Genomic DNA, 18,666 nt, shown 5'->3' on the forward strand with positions numbered 1-18,666 from the left:
CATTTCGTGAATCTCCTTGGCTCTTTCTCTGTCTGGTCATATGGAGCCCTCAGTATCACCTTCTCACCCTCTTTGTCCTTTCAAAGCTGTCTCCAGTCCTTCCTGGGCACTCTGAGGGTGTCTCACACTGTGTCCTGGACAGTGCCCAGCCCTGCAGCATTATCTGCCCTGAACCCTCCTGGGGGTGTCCTTTCGCTGCTGCTACCTTTCCTGGTACTCTCTGTGGGGAGACTTACTCTTCTACCACAGCAGAAGTGGAAAGGTATGAAAACGTCATGGGGAACCTCCAAAACACGCTAATTGGAGGAAGCCAGACACAGAAGGTCACATATTGTGTGATTGCATTTATAAGAAATATGTAGAGTAGATGAATCCATGGCCAGAACACAGACAGGTGGTGGCCAGGGACCAGTTAGAGGGAAGGGGAATGAGGAGTGACTACTTAATGGGCATGGGGTTTCTGTTTGGGGTGATGAAAATGTTTTGGAACTTAATAGAGGTAGTAATTGCACAACATTTTAAATGTACCAAATACTGTTGAGTTGTTCACCTTTAAATGGTTAGTTTTATGTTATGTGAATTTCACATCAATAAATTATTAAAAAACAAAGAAGACAGGAAAAAAAAATGTGTGTGGATTCCCATCAGATCAGTCTTCACTGCCTCTTGGCCTCATACAACACTTCACCAAGTTGTAGAGAGGCCATCCCCTTCTCTGCTCTGTTGCACTTTGTGGACTGGGCTTCAGAGAAGCACTGTTTGTGCCCTGAGTCTCCAGTCTCCTTGTGGAAACAACTCATTTAGCTTCTTTCTGAATCCCTCCTCACTACAGTCCTTGTGTTAGGTAAAAGGACAGATGTCATCCTGTCCTCTTGTTTGTTTTTTTTCCATCTCACTTCCTTCTTTCTGTAGCCAAAGCAGAAGCCTATAGACTTTGATCAGACTCATCCAGATCCTGAATCTCATTTAGGTATAGTCAGAACATGTGAGACATGCACATGCACTGGGAATCTCCCCCAGACACACACACAGACGCACACCCAGGACTCCCAGAATACACATGCCCCAAGATTTCTGTAGTGCACGTGCACCCTTCTCCACGACCCTAATTAATTAGTTTGTGATGAACTACAGTGTTAAGGAAGACTGGATTCTTGGATCCTCTGGCTAGTGCATTCTCTCCCTAGAAAGCTGAGTTGTAATTGGAAGATTGCTTGGCAAGCATGTAACTAGACCAATAGAGACTATTTAATTGTGCCAGAGTCTCAGTTTCTACCTTTTTTTGTCCCCCTAGAAAGAAGGACTGCATTTCTTGATTTTTCAGTTACTGAATAATGTATCAGTTTAGAATCAACTAGACTGAAAAAAGAACATTCATTTTATAGTTGCAGTAAGTAGATGCTTCTGTTATCAAAAATTAGATTATAACTTTATTTTTATCAGTCAGTTTAAGTTACGTTTTTATTACTTTTTTCTTCTTATGCTTCTCTTTGTTTAAAATCTTAATATATTTGGAATGATTTGATGTTAATGTATGAATTTATCATAGTACTTAATTTCATTAATTATCATAGCAACATAATTTGTGGTTTTCTGTTAACAGAAAAGTTACGAAAGGTAACTGATTTTGAGGAAAAGTGGGGAATTTTCTACAAAACATAATAATTTTGAACTAAATCCATTTTTTTTCAATAAATAGTTCTTGAGCCTGTGTTATTGGGGGATACAACAATAAACAAACAAGACATAGTTCTTCCTTTCAAGGTGGTTACATTTTAGTGGGAAAAAAACAAATATAAATAAAGATAATAATTATGGATTATGATCAATACTATGAAGAAGATAAAATCAAGCAATATAATATAGGGTGACTAGGAGAATATGCTTGGGTTGGTCAATGAAGGCTCTGAAAAGGTGACATTTCAGCTGAGAGGTAAAGGCTGAGGGGGCCAGCTATGTAAGGAGCTAGAAGAACTGTATTGGGTCAGAAAAAACAGCTCCAAAGCCATTGTTGTCTTCCAGGAACTATCAGAAGTCCCTTGTGGCCAAGTGGTGATAGGAGGTTAGGGAGTGAGGCAGAGCCCTTGCAAGACCTTTAAGGCCATGGTGTAGAATATGGGTTTATTCTCCATAAACTGGGAATCCACTGAAGGCTGCCACGTTAGGGAGTGGCATGGTATGATTTGCATTTGTGAAAGATCACTTTGGCTACTGTGTGGAGAAAGGATGGGAGAGAGGCTGGAGTCGGAGCAGGGAGCCAGTGAGTGGCAGCTGTAGTTCATCACCCAGGTGAGAGGAAAGATGGGCTAGGGTAGTGCACTGAAGTCGAGGAGAGAAAGAGCCAAGGTATAATTTGGAGATAAAACTGATATGACTTGTGGGTGAACTGGAATACTTTTGCTTCATAGGAATCAGGAGGTAAGTTTTAAGCAAAAGATAGACTTGGTACTGTCAGATGCTGCCAAGAAGCCAAGGAGGTTGGTAATTGAGAAAATGCATCTGGATTTGTGTTTTGAAGAGTAAATTCAAGAGAAGGGACACAAAATTTTCTGGAGAGATGGAGATATTCTGTATCTGTTAGGGGTGTGGGTTATACAGGTATATCCATTTGTCAAAATTATACTGCTATAATTTACAATTACAATAAAAATTACAATTTTCCAAGTACACTTTACCTGCAAAACTGTAGACTAATAATTGACTGGGAATGGAGGATGGGTGGAAGTGTGAATGAAACACACCTGACAACATGGACAACAGTTGAAGCTTAGTGATGTGTACATACAGGTTCATTTGTATTTACTTTGTATCTGCTTGAAATTTTCCATAATAAGAAAGTTTTTAAAAAGAAGTTATTAATGGCCTTCAAGAGTAAGAGGATGAGAAACCAAGTTTTATGGATTAGAAGGAAATTAAATGATTTAAAAAAAAAGTAAGAGTGGTGACTATAGTTTGCTATCCAATTTTAGGAAGTTTTAAAGTAAATGGAGAAGAGCAGTGGGTAGGAGGCATTAGTTCAAGTGAAAGTTTTTTTTTAAATGGTGGAGGCCTGTGCTTGTTTGAGAAAAGAGGGCAGAAATGAGTGGAGGAAGAAATGAGTGTGTGTTTATGGGAAAAGTTCCCCGGATTTGTGAGCTTAAAGGAACCTGGGGATCAGCGAGGCTGGGCCCTGCAGCTGTGGCAGTGCCTGAGTGCACATCTGACCCGCTCTTCTGACTCCTGTCTGGTAGTTAAGAGATACATGGAGGAGGAAAGAAAGACAGTGGGGTTCAGCTTTTCCTCATGTTGCCTCCGAAATAGAAGTCATTGTTATTTGGAGAGTTTAGAATGCATGATTGAGGACTTGAAATGACGAGTTTAGACTTCCTACTAAGGGGAAATTGGAATTTTTGAAATTGCATTTGTAGAAAAGGTCCTAAGAATAGCTGATAAGTGAATGAAAGGGTCCGTGCAGTTTAAAAAAAAAACACCCATGTACATATTGTGCGAATAGAAGTCAAGGATGTTTATGGTCAGATGGGATTGACAAAGGAAGTCTTCTTGGAGAATTATGATGTTCCTTTTGAAGAAATACTCTCTGAAACTGAGCAACGTCTTCCATAACTTTTTTTTTTTTTGAGAGAGAGATGTTGAAGTTCAGAGATGCACTGGGGGTTATATATCCGTCACAAGTTGGGAAATGTGTACTTTGATCTTTTGAGTTTAGGAAGATTCCATTTCCCTGCTCGAAAGAGAAAAAGCAGAAGATGGCTTCTAAAAGTTTGCTGTAGATTGGCCATGGATAAATCTATAATTAAGTACAAATGTTCTTTCGATTTTTCATTGCCTTTTTTTTTTTAACCTCCTTTCCCCCCTCCCCCTTTCCTTTCCTCTTATTAATTCCGCAAATATTTATTGAGCATCTATTACATGCCAGGAACTGTGCTGGGTGCTGACACACAAAGCAGCCTTAGTGAACTGTGATTTTCTTTGTTTTGATTCTTGGGGCTCCAAGAATTCTAAGTGGAAGCAAGGAAAAAGAATGTTAAATTTCACAGTAGAACTGTGAAATTTAACATTAGAACTAGCTTTTTTTCCTGAATGGTCACCAGAATATAATTTTGTATGACCTAATCACTTCTTCAAACAGAGTTCTGCTATTTTAGTGGAAGCTTCTATTGTAAAAATGTCCTTTAGGACAGCAATCGACAGAGTTGTTATTAATGTAAAACTTCATAAGCCCCTGAATATATCCTTTGGAGGCACAGTGACTATTCCTTATATTTTTCCCAAGGACCATTTCAGGACTTATTTGACTTCCCTGCTGTGTCTGTGAGAGAGAAAATTGAATAGAACGAACACAGTTAACCACGCATCTGTCTTACTGTTCCACACTTACAGAAGTTAAATATGAAAATTATGTTCTGTATAAAAGGCTGAAGACATATCAGGAAATCCAAAGGTTGGGTATATAGTTCATTGGCATGATTCCCTTAGAGAGAGACTCATGTAACTTAATTTATTTAGTATTTATATGCCTACATTGTCACATTAATCTAAGCATAGATACTGTTTTATCTATCATATGTGGCTTTGACGCACTGAATGCAGTGATCAGTTTTCTTAGTGCCTGGTCTAGCTATTACGTGGTGGGAGTGTACGTTACTTGGGGGGCTGTTCCATTCTAGTGTGGATTTATTGGCATATCTTATATGGTAGCTATTTATTTACATTGTCCCTTTTGTTTTATTCTTTCTGAGATTTAAAAAATGATATACCTTTTTAGTCAATCAGTTAATTATTCTGTTAATCTAAACCTGTTCTAAAAAATAAAAGTTCTATATATATTTAAAAACACACATATACCACCAGTACAGCTTATTATGTCTCATGATTCTGTAGTTGGCTGGGCTCAATAGGGCAGTTCTCCTGCTCCAAAGTGGTGTCAGCAAGGGCTGCCATCCTCTGGAGGCCCAGCAGGCCAGAAATGCCCAAAACGGCTCACTTACATGGCTGGCAGTCTGTGTTGGCTGTCAGCTAGGAGCTCAGCTCAAGGCTGTTGACCCCAGCGTCAAGGATCTCCTACATATGACCTCTCCGCGTGGCTTGGGTTTCTCACAGCATGGCGACTGGGCTCCAAGAGGGAACATTCCAAGCGTGCAAAAGCAGCGGATATATTAAGGCCCAGCCTCAGAAGTCACACAGCTTTACTCCCTCTGCATTCTTTTGAGTTAAAGCCAGTCACAGGGCCACTCTAGATTCAAAGGGAGGGAAGACAGATTCTACCTCTCAACGAGAGGACTGGCAGAAAATTTAGAGTCATCTTTAATCCTCTGCACGGTGATATGTGTATTGGGTGCCAGGCTGAAGAGGAGGTAATGGCGGAGACCAGATATTTTAGGCTAAGGAGTTTTAATAATAGACAACAGATTTTTGAAGAATGGGAGTGAGATGTGCATTTTACTTTATGATTTGCCTTCTTATGGTAACTGGTGTTTATGTAGAAGATAGACTAGAATATCTGCATCTTCACCCACAAATTTTCTAAAGAAAGAGAATCTGATTTGTCCAACCCAGCCTGTGGACTGATTTCCATTGGGTCTTGAGTTCTCTGAATGGGATGGCAGGGCACATAGATGAGAAAGTAGATCCCATAGAAGGACTTATGAATTAGGAGGCAAAACCCAGCATTCCTGGGACAGTCGCTTCCATTATATTTCTCAGTGAGGATGGATTAGAATTCTTAATTTTAATTGCACAGCTATGTCTCACTTTAAATTTAGTATAATTTAGGTTGATGGTCTGAGTTGATGTTAGCTTACTATTTGTAGAGATTCTGCAGCTAGGGTCTTAGAATTTTTTTTTTTTTAATAAGCAAAATCTAAGCAAGTATAATAAAGTTTGTAATAAAACTGAGCAGTTGGATGTTTGTAGTCTTATTCTCTGTACTTTTTTGTATGTTTAAATGTTTATAAGAAAACAATAAAAATAAATAAGCTCTAGGATTTAAAAACTATAGTATAGATTTACATGCCCATATATCTCTCTTAATTACTATGAATAAAAAATACTTACTGAATTAGGAAGCCAACACTTTAGCTGTAACATTCTCTTTATAGTGTTATCAAAGGTAACAAGTAAACTTAGAATTTATCTGCAAAGAATAAAGGGGTCTATTGTCTGGCTTTACACTAAAGAGAGTTAAATGAGATGATTTAGACTGAGTCTTTTGCTTCTTTAAGTTTAGGATATCTACCTTTGACTGAATCTGATTCAGCAAATTTATAATGAGAGTTCATGGATTCTGGTTTTTTTAGAGCAGACTGGGAAAGAAACCATGCAGAATATGTATTTTTCCTATTGGTTTACATAGCTGGCAAACATAATTTGGATTGGAGTCCAGATTTGTCCCACTTAAAAGGCCATGCTAAGTGCAATACTCCATCCTAAAGAAGTTATATGACAGTGTAATCAACTTGGTTGACTCAGAGAAACTTCTTAGAAAGATCATCTGGGTAAAAGAATGCATATGAAGGACAAGGGTGCTTTGTGCATGTCCAGAGTCATTCACTCCTCTTGAGAAGAGATGTTGGGGCATTGGATTGTGTGTGTGTGTGAAGCTGTGAGAGATAAAGTTAGAGACAGAATCCCATGCAGGCAATAGGGAACAGCTATTGAAGGGAAGAAACCTGGTCTGATATGTTTTAGAAAGATCACTGTGGCAGCAGTGTGGAGAAGTGATTACAAATAGGATTTAAAATGGATATAGGAGAACCAGGTAGGAATCTCCTCAACAGGATTGAGGAAGGCTTGGAATCAGGTCTGAAGAGGAGAGCACTAACAGGAAAATGTTCAGAAAGAATGGGATGGGGGCACTTGGAGACCAAGTTTTCAGCTTGAAACAGTGGGTTGAATGATAGCATGAGATATAGGAGGTAGAGCAAGGTTTGTTGGAGCTGTTATAACCAGTGCTGCTGATGTTTTTAACTGGGTTATGCATGGAGGGTTTGGATCTTGAACTGTTGAGGCACCTTTAGGCACTCCAGGAGAATCTATTTAATAGGCATATTGGTACTCAGAAGAGAGAATGAGAGAGTATGTCAAGATATATGTTTGGGAGTTCTCGGCATATAGGAGTAGAGGGGACCTGGGAGATGAGAACAGGCCCACATATAGAGCTGTAGGCACTGCTTCGGTTGTGTGTCAAACTTTGGTACAAGCACACCTTGTTTTACTGCATTTTGCTGTATCATGCTTCACAGATAATGCATTTTTTTTTAATAAATTGAAGATTTGTACTTACCCTGTGTCGAGCAAGTCTGTTGGCACCATTTTTCCAATAGCATTTTCTCACTTTGAGTCTCTGTGTGTCACATTTTAGTAATTTTCACAATATTTCAAACTTTTTCATCATTATTGTATTTGTTATGGTGATCTGTGCTCAGTGATCTTTGATGTTACTATTGCAAAAAACTTATGACTCACAGAAGGCTCAGATGATGGTTAGCATTTTTTAGCAATAAAGTACTTTTTTTCTTAGGCAATGCAGTTTAATTGGTTTGGAAGACAGTCCTCTGAGACATCTCTGTGGAATCTACTAAACCTGTCAAAATACAATATCATATAGTTAAACCGTATCTCCCAAACTCATAAAGTGAGCATGTATTAATGATTAGCAATGAAGTATTTTTAAATTAAGGTATATACATTGTTTTTTTAGACATAATGCTGCTCACACTTAATAGACTACAGTATAGTGTAAACGTAATTTTTATGTGCACTGGGAGACCAAAAAATTCATATGACTTGCTTTATTACAGTATTTGTTTTATTGTGGTTGTCTGAAACCAAACCCACAATATCTGTAAGGTATGCCTGTATACATAAGAATTACTTTGGATATTTTTATTTTCTTTTCTTAACAGTTTTCTTAAGATATATTTCACATACAATAAAATTAACTCATTTGAAGTATAGCGTTCACTATTAGAAATTAATATTATGAATTCAACAAAGTTGCAGGATACAAGGTTAATATACAGAAAGCTGTTGCTTTTCTGTACACTAATAATGAACTGTCAGAAAGAGAAAGGAAAAAAAACTCATTTAAAATCACATCAAAAAGAATAAAATACCTAGGATAAACTTAACCAAGGAGATGAAAGACCTATACTCTGAAAACTGTAAGACACTGATGAAGGAAATTGAAGAAGATACAAAGAAATAGAAAGATATCCCATGCTCTTGGATTGGGATAATTAATATTGTTAAAATGGCCATACTACCCAAGACAACCTGCAGACTTAATGCAGTCCCTTTCATAATACCCATGCCATTGTTCACAGAACTAGAACAAATAATCCTAAAATTCATATGGAACCACAAAGGACCCCAAATTGCCAAAGCAGTCATGAGAAAAAAGAACAAAGCTGGAGGTATCACCCTCCCAGACTTCAGACTGTACTAAGGAGCTACAGTAATCAAAACAGCATGGTACTGGCACAAAAATAGACACTTAGATCAATGAAACTGAATAGGGAGCCCAGAAATAAATCCATGCACCTATGTTCAATTAATCTATGACAAAGGAGGCAAGAATATACAATGGAGAAAAGACAGTCTTTTCAGTAAGTTGTGCTGGGAAAACTGAACAGTCATATGTAAAACAATGAGATTAGAACATTTCCTCACACTATATACAAAAATAAACTCAAAATATATAAAAGACCTAACTGTAAGACCTGAAACCATAAAACTCCTAGAGGAAAACATAGGGAGAACAGTCTTTTACCTAAATTATAGCAATATTTTTTTGAATTTGTCTCTTAGGGCAAAAGAAATAAAAGCAAAAATAAAGGAATGAGACCTAATTAAATTTAAACAGCTTTTGCACAACAAAGGAAACCATCAATAAAATGAAAAGACAACCTATGGAAGAAAATATTTGCAAATGATGTGACTGACAAGGGGTTAATATCCAAAATATATGAACAGCTCATACAATTCAATATCAAGAAACCAAATAACCCAATCAAAAATGGGCAGAAGACCTGAATATTTTCAAAGAAGACATACAGCTGGTAAACAGGCACATGAAAAAATGCTCAACATCGCTAACTATTAGAGAAATACAGTCAAAACAACAATGAGATACGACCTCACACCTGTCAGAATGGCTGTCATCAGGAAGTCTACAAATGGTGAGGAGGATATAACTAAGTGGTAGTGTGCATGCTTAGCATACACAATGTCCTAGGTTCAATTCCAAGTACTTCCATTATGAATAAACAAACAAACAAACAAACCTACCCCACCCCCCCGGAAGTCTACAAATAACAAAATGTTGGAGAGGATGTGGAAATAAGGGAACCCAGCAATTCCATTCCTGGGTATATATCCAGAAAAAGCAATAACACTAATTCAAAAAATGTGTGCACCCCAAATTTCACAGCAGCACTATTTACAATAGCCAGGATATGGAAGCAGCCCCAAAATTATTGACAGATGAGTAGATATATAGATACACAATGGAATAATACTCAGCTGTAAAAAGAAGGAAATTCTGCCATTTGCAACAAAGTAGATGGACCTAGATAATGTTAATGCTTAGTGAAATAAGTCAGACAGAGAAAGGTAAATACTATATGGTATCACTTATATGCAGAATCAAAAACAATACAAATGAACGTATATCGCAAGACAGAAATAGACTTACAGGTATAGAAAACTACTACTGGTTACCAGAGGGAAGGGGGAAGGGGCAAGTTAGGGGTGTGGGATTAAGAGCTACAAACTACTATGTATAAAATAGGTAAGCACAAGGAATTATAGCCATTGTGTTGTAATAACTTTTAATGGAGTGTCATCTATGAAAATACTGAGTCACTATACTCTACACCTGAAACTAATATAATACTGTAAATCAAATATACATCAATAAAAGAATTTTTTTTAGTATACAGTTCAATGGTTTTTAGTATATTCACAGAGTTGTACTGTCATCACTACAATCAAATTTAAGAAAATTTTCATTATGCCAAAAGGAAACCCTGTTACCATTAGCAGTTACTCCTCATTTCTGTTCCTCTTGGCCTCAGGCAACCACTAATCCATTACATAGTGAGTTAGAAAAGACAGACGTGAAAGTGTACATCCTAATTATATGAAGTTAATGAACATGTAAAGCTCATCTGTGGTGATAGAATAGTTACCTGGGGTCGGTGGGGGGTGCGGAATTCAAGGGAAGGGGCATATTGGAGTTTTCTGAGGAGGTGGAAATGTTCTGTCTTGATCTGTTTAGTGGTCACATGGGTGCAACCATATCTAAAATTCACTGAGTTCTGCAATTAAGGTTTGTATATTTTTCTGTTAATAAATTATACTCAGTAAAAACAGAAAACAACTTTAGGAACTTCTACTCTTCTCCTTAGTCCTCTAAGATCATTCTGAATATTGATTCTATCATGCAAAATATTAGCTGTCCTTCTTAGCTTTATATTCAGGAAACATACATGTTTTCTTTTTAAACTACCTACGGTGCCTGGAATAGAGGGGTCATTGGAAAGGTGTCACATTTATGAAATGGATGGGATTTAGCAGTTAATTTGATGTGAAAGAAAAGGAAAAGGAGAACTCAGGGGTAACATCAAGGATTCAAGTTAAGTGACTTGGGAGTATGGGGATGCCATTGTCAAACAGGAGACATAAAGGAAACAGGTTTGGGAGGGAATAGGGTTCATTCTGTATGGAGCACACAGAGTTTGAGATGGCAGCATACTGTCCACATAGCAGTGTCTGTCAGCCAAGTGAAAAAATATGGGGCTAGAGATGGGCAAGGTGAAGCCTGAAAGTACAGAATTGGGATTTAATATTTGAAACTGAGATTAGAAGGGACTGCTGTGGCACAATGTGAAGAGAGAGGTCTAATGACAGAACCTAGGGAAGTAAATGTTGAGAGAGCAGCAGAAGAAGAGAAGCAGAGATGAGCAAATTAGAGAGTCAGCAAATATTTATCGACTATCTTCTTGTGCCCAGTTTATGATGAATAAGACATTCAGAGTCTCTGCCTTGAAGAGTTTGCGTTCTTGGTGGGGGAAGACAAACAACAAAACACAGAAATAAGTGATCCCTTATTACTTAGTGATATGTGTTATGCTAGAGAGTGACTCCGTGTGGAAGCTCAGTGATTGGACTTCACTCATCGTTTCAGAGATGGCACTTGAGCTGACGCCTAAATGATGTGAAGGAAGCTTTCATGTAACAGTATGAGAGAAAAGCTTTTTAAGTCGAAGGAATAAATAAAGAGATCCTAAGATTGGGTGAGAGAGAAGAAAAGAAATGGAGAGTGTACTCCAGTATAAGGCAGAGGATATTTTCAAAAGGGTTAAAATTAAGATGGCTACTGTGACAAATGTTACTTAGAGGACAAAGAGAAATAGGGACCCAGAAAGGATATTCTACTTAGTAATAAAAAATCATTAAGAATCGAAAGCAGAGACTCAAACAGATATTTGCACACCTGTGCTTATAGCAGCATTATTCACAATGGCCAAGAGGTAGAAGCAACCTAATGTCCATCACCAGGTGAACGGGTAAACAAAATGTGATAGAGCCGTAAAATGAAGTAGCATTCAGCCTTAAAAAATAAGGAAACTCTGACACGTGCCACAACGTAGGATGAATGTTGAAGACTTTATGCTAAGTGAAACAAACCAGTCACAAAGGATGCATACTGTATAATTCTCCATATATGAGGTATACTTGAAGGAGTCAAATTCATAGAAACAGAAAGTAGAATGGTGGTGGCCAGCCAGGGGCTGAAGGGAGAAGAAAATGGAGACTTATTTTTTAATGGATATAGAGTTTCGGTCTGGGAGATGAAAAAAGTTCTAGAGATAAATGGTGGTGATGATCGCACAATGGTGTGAATGTACTTAATGCCCTGAACTGTGAACTTAAAATGGTTAAAACGGTAAACTTTGTGTTATGTGCATTTTACCATAGTTTTTTAAAAAGTCAAGACAAAAAAAAAAAAGGAAGAAAAGAATTTTAATTAAAAAAGTCATTGAGACTTCAGCTTCTGGGCATGATGGAGTATCAGGAATAGGATTTACCCTCCCACTAGAAATAATAATTTTAAAAATAGACAAAATGTATTTGAAACAGTGGTTTTAAAGGCACTGGACATTAGGTAATGAAGGAATGAAGGACCCTGGTGACAGAAGTGGAAAACAAGGTGAGCCCTCTGACTACCCCAGCATACTGTCTTTTTTATTTTTTTTTAACATTTTTTATTGATTTATAATCATTTTACAATGTTGTGTCAAATTCCAGTGTTCAGCACAATTTTGCAGTTATACATGAACATATATATATTCATTGTTACATTTTTTTCTCTGTGAGCTACCATAAGATTTTGTGTATATTTCCCTGTGCTATACAGTATAATCTTGTTTCTCTATTCTACGATTTTGAAATCCCCTCTATCCCTTCCCACCCTCCGCCCCCTTGGCAACCACAAGTTTGTATTCTATGTATATGAGTCTATTTCTGTTTTGTATTTACGCTTTTTTTGTTGTTGTTGTTGTTGTTGTTTTTTAGATTCCACATATGAGTGATCTCATATGGTATTTTTCTTTCTCTTTCTGGCTTACTTCACTTAGAATGACATTGTCCAGGAGCATCCATGTTGCTGCAAATGGCGTTATGTTGTCATTTTTTATGGCTGAGTAGTATTCCATTGTATAAATATACCACATCTTCTTTATCCAGTCACCTGTTGATGGACATTTAGGCTGTTTCCATGTTTTGGCTATTGTAAATAGTGCTGCTATGAACATTGGGGTGCGAGTGTCATCCTGAGGTAGGGTTCCTTCTCCCAGACTTCAGACAATACTATAGAGCTACAGTCATCAAGACAGCATGGTATTGGTACAAAAACAGACATATAGACCAATGGAACAGAATAGAGAGCCCAGAAATGAACCCACAAACTTTTGGTCAACTAATCTTCGACAAAGGAGGCAAGAATATACAATGGAATAAAGACAGTCTCTTCAGCAAATAGTGTTGGGAAAACTGGACAGCAGCATGTAAAACAATGAAGCTAGAACACTCCCTTACACCATATACAAAAATAAACTCAAAATGGATCAAAGACTTAAACGTAAGACAAGATACAATAAACCTCCTAGAGGAAAACATAGGCAAAACATTATCTGACATACATCTCAAAAATTTTCTCCTAGAAGAAATAAAAGCAAGAATAAACAAATGGGACCTAATGAAACTGGCATACTATCTTGAGGGAGTTTCCAGACCACAGTACGGGGAAGGGGAGCCCGGGAAAGCCTAGTGGCGTTTGCCTTCTCAGTTGAGGCAACATTGCTGAGAGTCTGGGGAGACTGAGGCAGCCAAAATTTGCAGGACAGAGGACTGAAGAGGAGAGAGCTGCTAAAAGAGAGAGAACCTTGGAGATTAGTAGAGAATTCACCTTGATTATTCAGCAGAATACTTTATGGCACATGCATATGACTACTCAGAGCTGGGGCTGGAGGGGGACCCACCCAAGAGGATTTAGAAGGAACAGTGTCTAGCATTCAAACAGTGCCAGTAGTAGTACCTGTTTCTCCAGACTGGAAAGCCTTATCATTCATGGAGCATTAGGTAGTGTACTCAGCAGTATTACTGGTAGGGTTCTCACTCAGTCGTGGGGAATAATGAGCCCTAACTAATTATTAGGTCTGGCTTTACATATCCTAACAGCAAGACCCAAAAGAAACAAACTGTTGCAAAGTAATTTAACTATCTCAGAACAAAGCTCAGAAGTATTAATAGGAATCCAAAAATATTCAGGACCCAGCAAAACCTCTCAATGTCTGCTATTCAAAGCAAAGATTTTCAGGCATGTAAAAACCAGGAAAATACAAACAGTGAAAAGAAAAACAAATCAATTGAAAACAATTCACACTTGACACAGATTTGTTAGAATTAGCAGGCAAGAATATTAAAACTTATTATAATTGTATTTCAGATGTTCAAAAAGTCAAGTAGAAACATGGAAAATATTTTTTTAAAAAAGACCCAAATCAAATTTCTATAGTTGAAAACTATAATGTTTGAGATGAAAAATATACTGGATGGGATTGCAGCAGATTAGACACTGCAGAATAAAAGATTAGTGAATTTAAAGAATTACCAATAGAAACTATCCAACATGAAACAGAGAGGAAAAAGAGTAAAAAACTGAAAAGAGTATCAGTGTGTTGTGGACAACTTCCATCAGTCTAATATACATGTAATTGGAATCTCTGAAGAAGAGGGGAGGGGGCAGAAAAATATCTAAGAAATAACGGCCCCAAATTTTCCAAGTTCGATGAAAACCCATAAATCCACAGATCCCAAAAGCTCAATGTACCTGAAGCACAAGAAAAAGGAAGAAAACCACATCAAAGCACATCCTAATCAATTTACTCAAAACCAGTGATAGAGAAAAATCTTAAAACCAGAGAGAAAAAACACACTATTAACAGAGGAACAAAGATTTCTCATTGGAAGGCAAAAGAGCACCATCTTTAAAGCACTGAAAGAAAAAACTCTTAACCTTGAATTCTGTAACTAGTGAACATTTCTTTCAGAATTGAGGGCTAAATAAGACTCTTTCAGACATACAAAAGCTGAAATAATTTATCACCAGCATACCCTTGCTATTAGTAATGTTAAAGGAAGAAGGAAAATGATGCCAGATGGAAATATGCGTCTGTACAAAGGAATGAAGAGCTCAGAAAATGGAAACTACGTGAGTAAATATATAAGACTTTTTTTCTGTTACTTAAATCTCTTTAAAAGAGAATTGATTGATTGAACAAAAATAATACAAATGCATTGTGGATTTATAACATTTATATCTGAGTTGTACAATAGCAGTAGCATAAAGGCCTGGAGGTGGAAAATGGTAGAATACTATTTAAAGTTCTTAGGTTGTATGTGAATTTGTATAATTTCACTTGAAGAGAAGAGAATGAAGTTCACCTTTGAACAATGCAGGAGTTCAGGGTGCCAACCCTCTGGGCAGTCCAAAATCCAAATATAACTTAAAGTCAGCCCTCCCCATACTTGGTTTCTCTGTATCTTTGGTTCCTCCACATCCACAGATTCAACCAGTTGGGAATTGTGTAGTACTGTGTATTTACTATTGAAAAAAATCTGCATGTAATTGCACCTGTGCATTTCAGACCCGTGTTGTTCAGGGGTCAGCTATACTACCCAGCTCATTCTGTGAGGCCAGCATTACCCTTATACCAAAACCAGACAAAGAAATTGCACAAAAAGAAAACTACAGATTAGTATCTCTTATGAACATAGATGCAAAGATTCTAAACCTAATTTTAGCATATTAAATCCAACAATATATAAAAAGGATGATATGTGAACAGGTAGGGTTTATCCCAGGAATGTGGGGTTGGTTTAAGATTCAGAAATCAATGTAATTCATCACATAAACAAAGTAAGAAAGAAAAACCATATGATCAATTCAGCAGATGCAGAAAAAGCATTTGACAATGGTCACATCCATTCCTGATAGAAACTCGGCAAAATAGGAGTAGAAAGGAACTACTCACCCTGTTAAAGGACTTTTATGAAAATTCTACAGTTAACATTGAACTCAACGGTGAATGGCTTAGTGCTTTACTCCTTTGATGAAGAACAACAAAAAAAGAAGAATGTCTGCTATCTATACTTCTGTTCAACATTGTACTGGAAGTTCTAGCCAGAGCAATAAAGCAAAGAGAAGAGAAGTGGAGGGGAGGGGTGGGAGCGAAAAGAGTACATGCTGTGTGATTCCATGTATGTGAATGCTAGAAGATGCAAACCTAGTCTTTAATGACATTAGTGATTACCTGGGGAGGAGAGCAGGAGGGAACAGTTAAAAAGGGGCATGATGAAACTTTCAGGAGTGGTGAATATGTTCGTTTTCTTGATTTTGATAATGGTTTTATGAGTATATACATACATCAAATTTTATCAAATTGTATATACTCTATATACAGTTTAATATATGTCACTTATACCTCATAAAACTGTCAAAATTTTAAATAATTTTTTAAAAGAAGAAAACAACCAACAAAAAACTTACTGGTGGCACTAAATAGAGCACCTTTGATGAGGAGGGGAAAGTAGAGGCAAAAGGGTTTTTAAAGTAGCCTGAGAGGGAAGAGTATAGCTCAATGGTAGAGTGCCTGCCTAGCATGCACAAGGTCCTGGATTCAATACCCAGCACCTCCATTTAAATAAATAAATCTAATTACTCTTCCCTTGCCCCAAAAAACAAACCAAAAAAGTAGCCTGAACATGGTAGGTTAAACTCAGTTATTAATCTCTGCTCCTTTCTAGAACTCCACTAAAATTACTTTTACAAAATGATTTCAGTAAGCATAAATCCATCAGAAAGAAAGTGAATGGAAGAGGAGATGAAGCAGATAAGAGATGCCAACAAAATTTTGGAAGCTAGAAAGCTTTTGGAGTGACACTGAAAATGGCAGGTTTGGCTGCAAAATTTACAAGGAGCAGGGCCCCAGGTATCCTGCCCGTCACATTCACAGTTGGATAGCTACCTGTCTTCCAGTCTGACAGAGATGAGGATGGGGGTGAGGACCATAACTAAAAACTGAAGGACTAAATCAAAGTCTGCATGCTATGTGAGACTGTTCTAACTCTTCCCCAATTCAGTCCCAGAACACTGGAAGCCAGACTTATACCTGTTAGGCTAAGGACTGAAGGGGTACCTCTCTGGGCAATTGAACAGCCTGGGGTGGAGGGGGCGGGGAGGGGGGTAGAGAATACACAGATGTAGGCATCTGAGAGTTCTCCCAGTGAAATGACCAGGTCCCGTCCTGATATCCAGGAAGCCAACCATGGGTTAAGCAGAATCCTCTCCCTTCTCCACAGACAAAAAGCACTTTCAGACTCTTTAGGACTTAACTCTTAAAAATCAGTGGATAGCCAAAGATGACCAGACACTTTATAAAAACCTGTGAATAAAAGATAGTGACCAAACCAAAGATAAAAGAGAAACTTGGAGAAAACAGATTATATAGGGAGCAGAAGAAAATTAATGCAAACAAAATAAAAACACGCTATAATATCCTCAGAAATAAAAAGATATTAAAATCAGGGAACAAGAACAGGATTGTAAAAAAGGACTATTCAGAGAACAAGGAAGAAGAGCTCTTCAAATTAACTTGCAATAGCAGAAAAAAATGTTTAATTCAAAGTATTGGAAGGTAAAGTTAAGAGAATCATCAGAAAGTAAAATAAAAAGTTAAAGTGATAAAAATTGAGAGATAAAGGAGAAAATTAAGGGATCAATCCTATAGATTCAACACTGAATAACAGGAATTCCTGAAGGAGAGAAAAGAAAGTGGAGGGGATAAAATTATCAAATAAATAGAGAAAATATCCCAAATCTGAAGAACCTGAATTTCTAGGTCACAAGTACCTACCCAGTACCAGCTCAGTAAGTGAAAAAAGAACCATACCTAGTGGTTTGCAATTTTAGAAAACTGAGGAGAAATAAAGGATCCTAAAAGTTTCCATAGCAAAAACAGATCATATCTAAAACATTAGGATTTAGAATACTATCGAATTTCTATATAGCAGCTCTGGGCACTAGAAAACATGGAACATGGCCTTAAGAATTCTGGGGAGGAAGACGTTTATTAACTTGAACTTCTATATTTGATTATGTATGTGGGTAAAATCCTGTATGTTAAGTATATGGATAAAATAAGGACATTTATTAGGAAATTACTGGAATATATGCCCCACCTAAACCAGGAATAAACTACAAAAGAAGACAAAGGATCTGGGAAGCAGATACTTCAGTGAAGGGGAGAGAGCAAGGAATTCCAGAGATGAAGGGAAAGAGACATCCTTGGCAAGGTGTCAGCTATTTAGCGGCCTAGAGAGCAAACAGTCTAGACTGGAACAGGAGAAAACCCCTGTGGAATGTCTCCAAGCCTGAAATGAATTTGATAGACTACCTGAAGTGTTTGAACTTATTAAGAGGAGATTTACAGCTCTGTTGGAGGGTTTGAGGATGAATTAGTGAAAAATACATAATAAATATTAAGCCAAAAAAAAATTGAAAGAAAGCCTAAGAGGAGGTAGTAGTTGCTGGTTCCAGGGAAAAGAAAAAAGTTGTACAAGAAAGGAAATTAAATATACTGTTCCATATGATTCAGCTGTATGTTATTTATTTAGTAATAGCACTGTTAGCACTGAATATTGAACAAAAACTGTGATTTATATTGGGAGGGTGGGAGAAGGGAGGTTCATACATGTTGTGAGTTGTGGGCAGTGAAAGAGAGTGCTCAGTGATGAGAATGTGGAAGTAATGGGGCATAGTTTATTCTTTTAAGAATTTGCATAGTAATGGGAAGGAAAAAAAACAGGAGGATATTTGGAGAGAATCATAAGGCCAAAAATAATTTTGCAGAATAGAAGAGATTATAAAATACTTGTAGATTGAGGGAATGGATTTACTGGAAAGGGAGAAAGAAGGGTTCCTTAGAAAGATCTCAGAGGAGGCAGTGTAGTGTAGGTCATGAGTTTAGAAGCAAGTGATGACGTTAGCCTTGCAGAGCAGCCAACGGGGGTGGGGGGTGGGGGGAAGGAATGTGTGAAGAC

General features: G+C 37.4%; 1 protein-coding gene across 1 annotated transcript in view; it reads left to right on the top strand.

Moving 5' to 3' along the window:
- The window catches only part of TNRC6B (trinucleotide repeat containing adaptor 6B), a 225,161-nt gene that overhangs the window by 58,582 nt on the left and 147,913 nt on the right, over window positions 1–18,666 (top strand).

This window comes from Camelus ferus, chromosome 12 (genome assembly GCF_009834535.1).
Source record: "Camelus ferus isolate YT-003-E chromosome 12, BCGSAC_Cfer_1.0, whole genome shotgun sequence".
Classification (NCBI taxonomy): Eukaryota; Metazoa; Chordata; class Mammalia; order Artiodactyla; family Camelidae; genus Camelus; species Camelus ferus.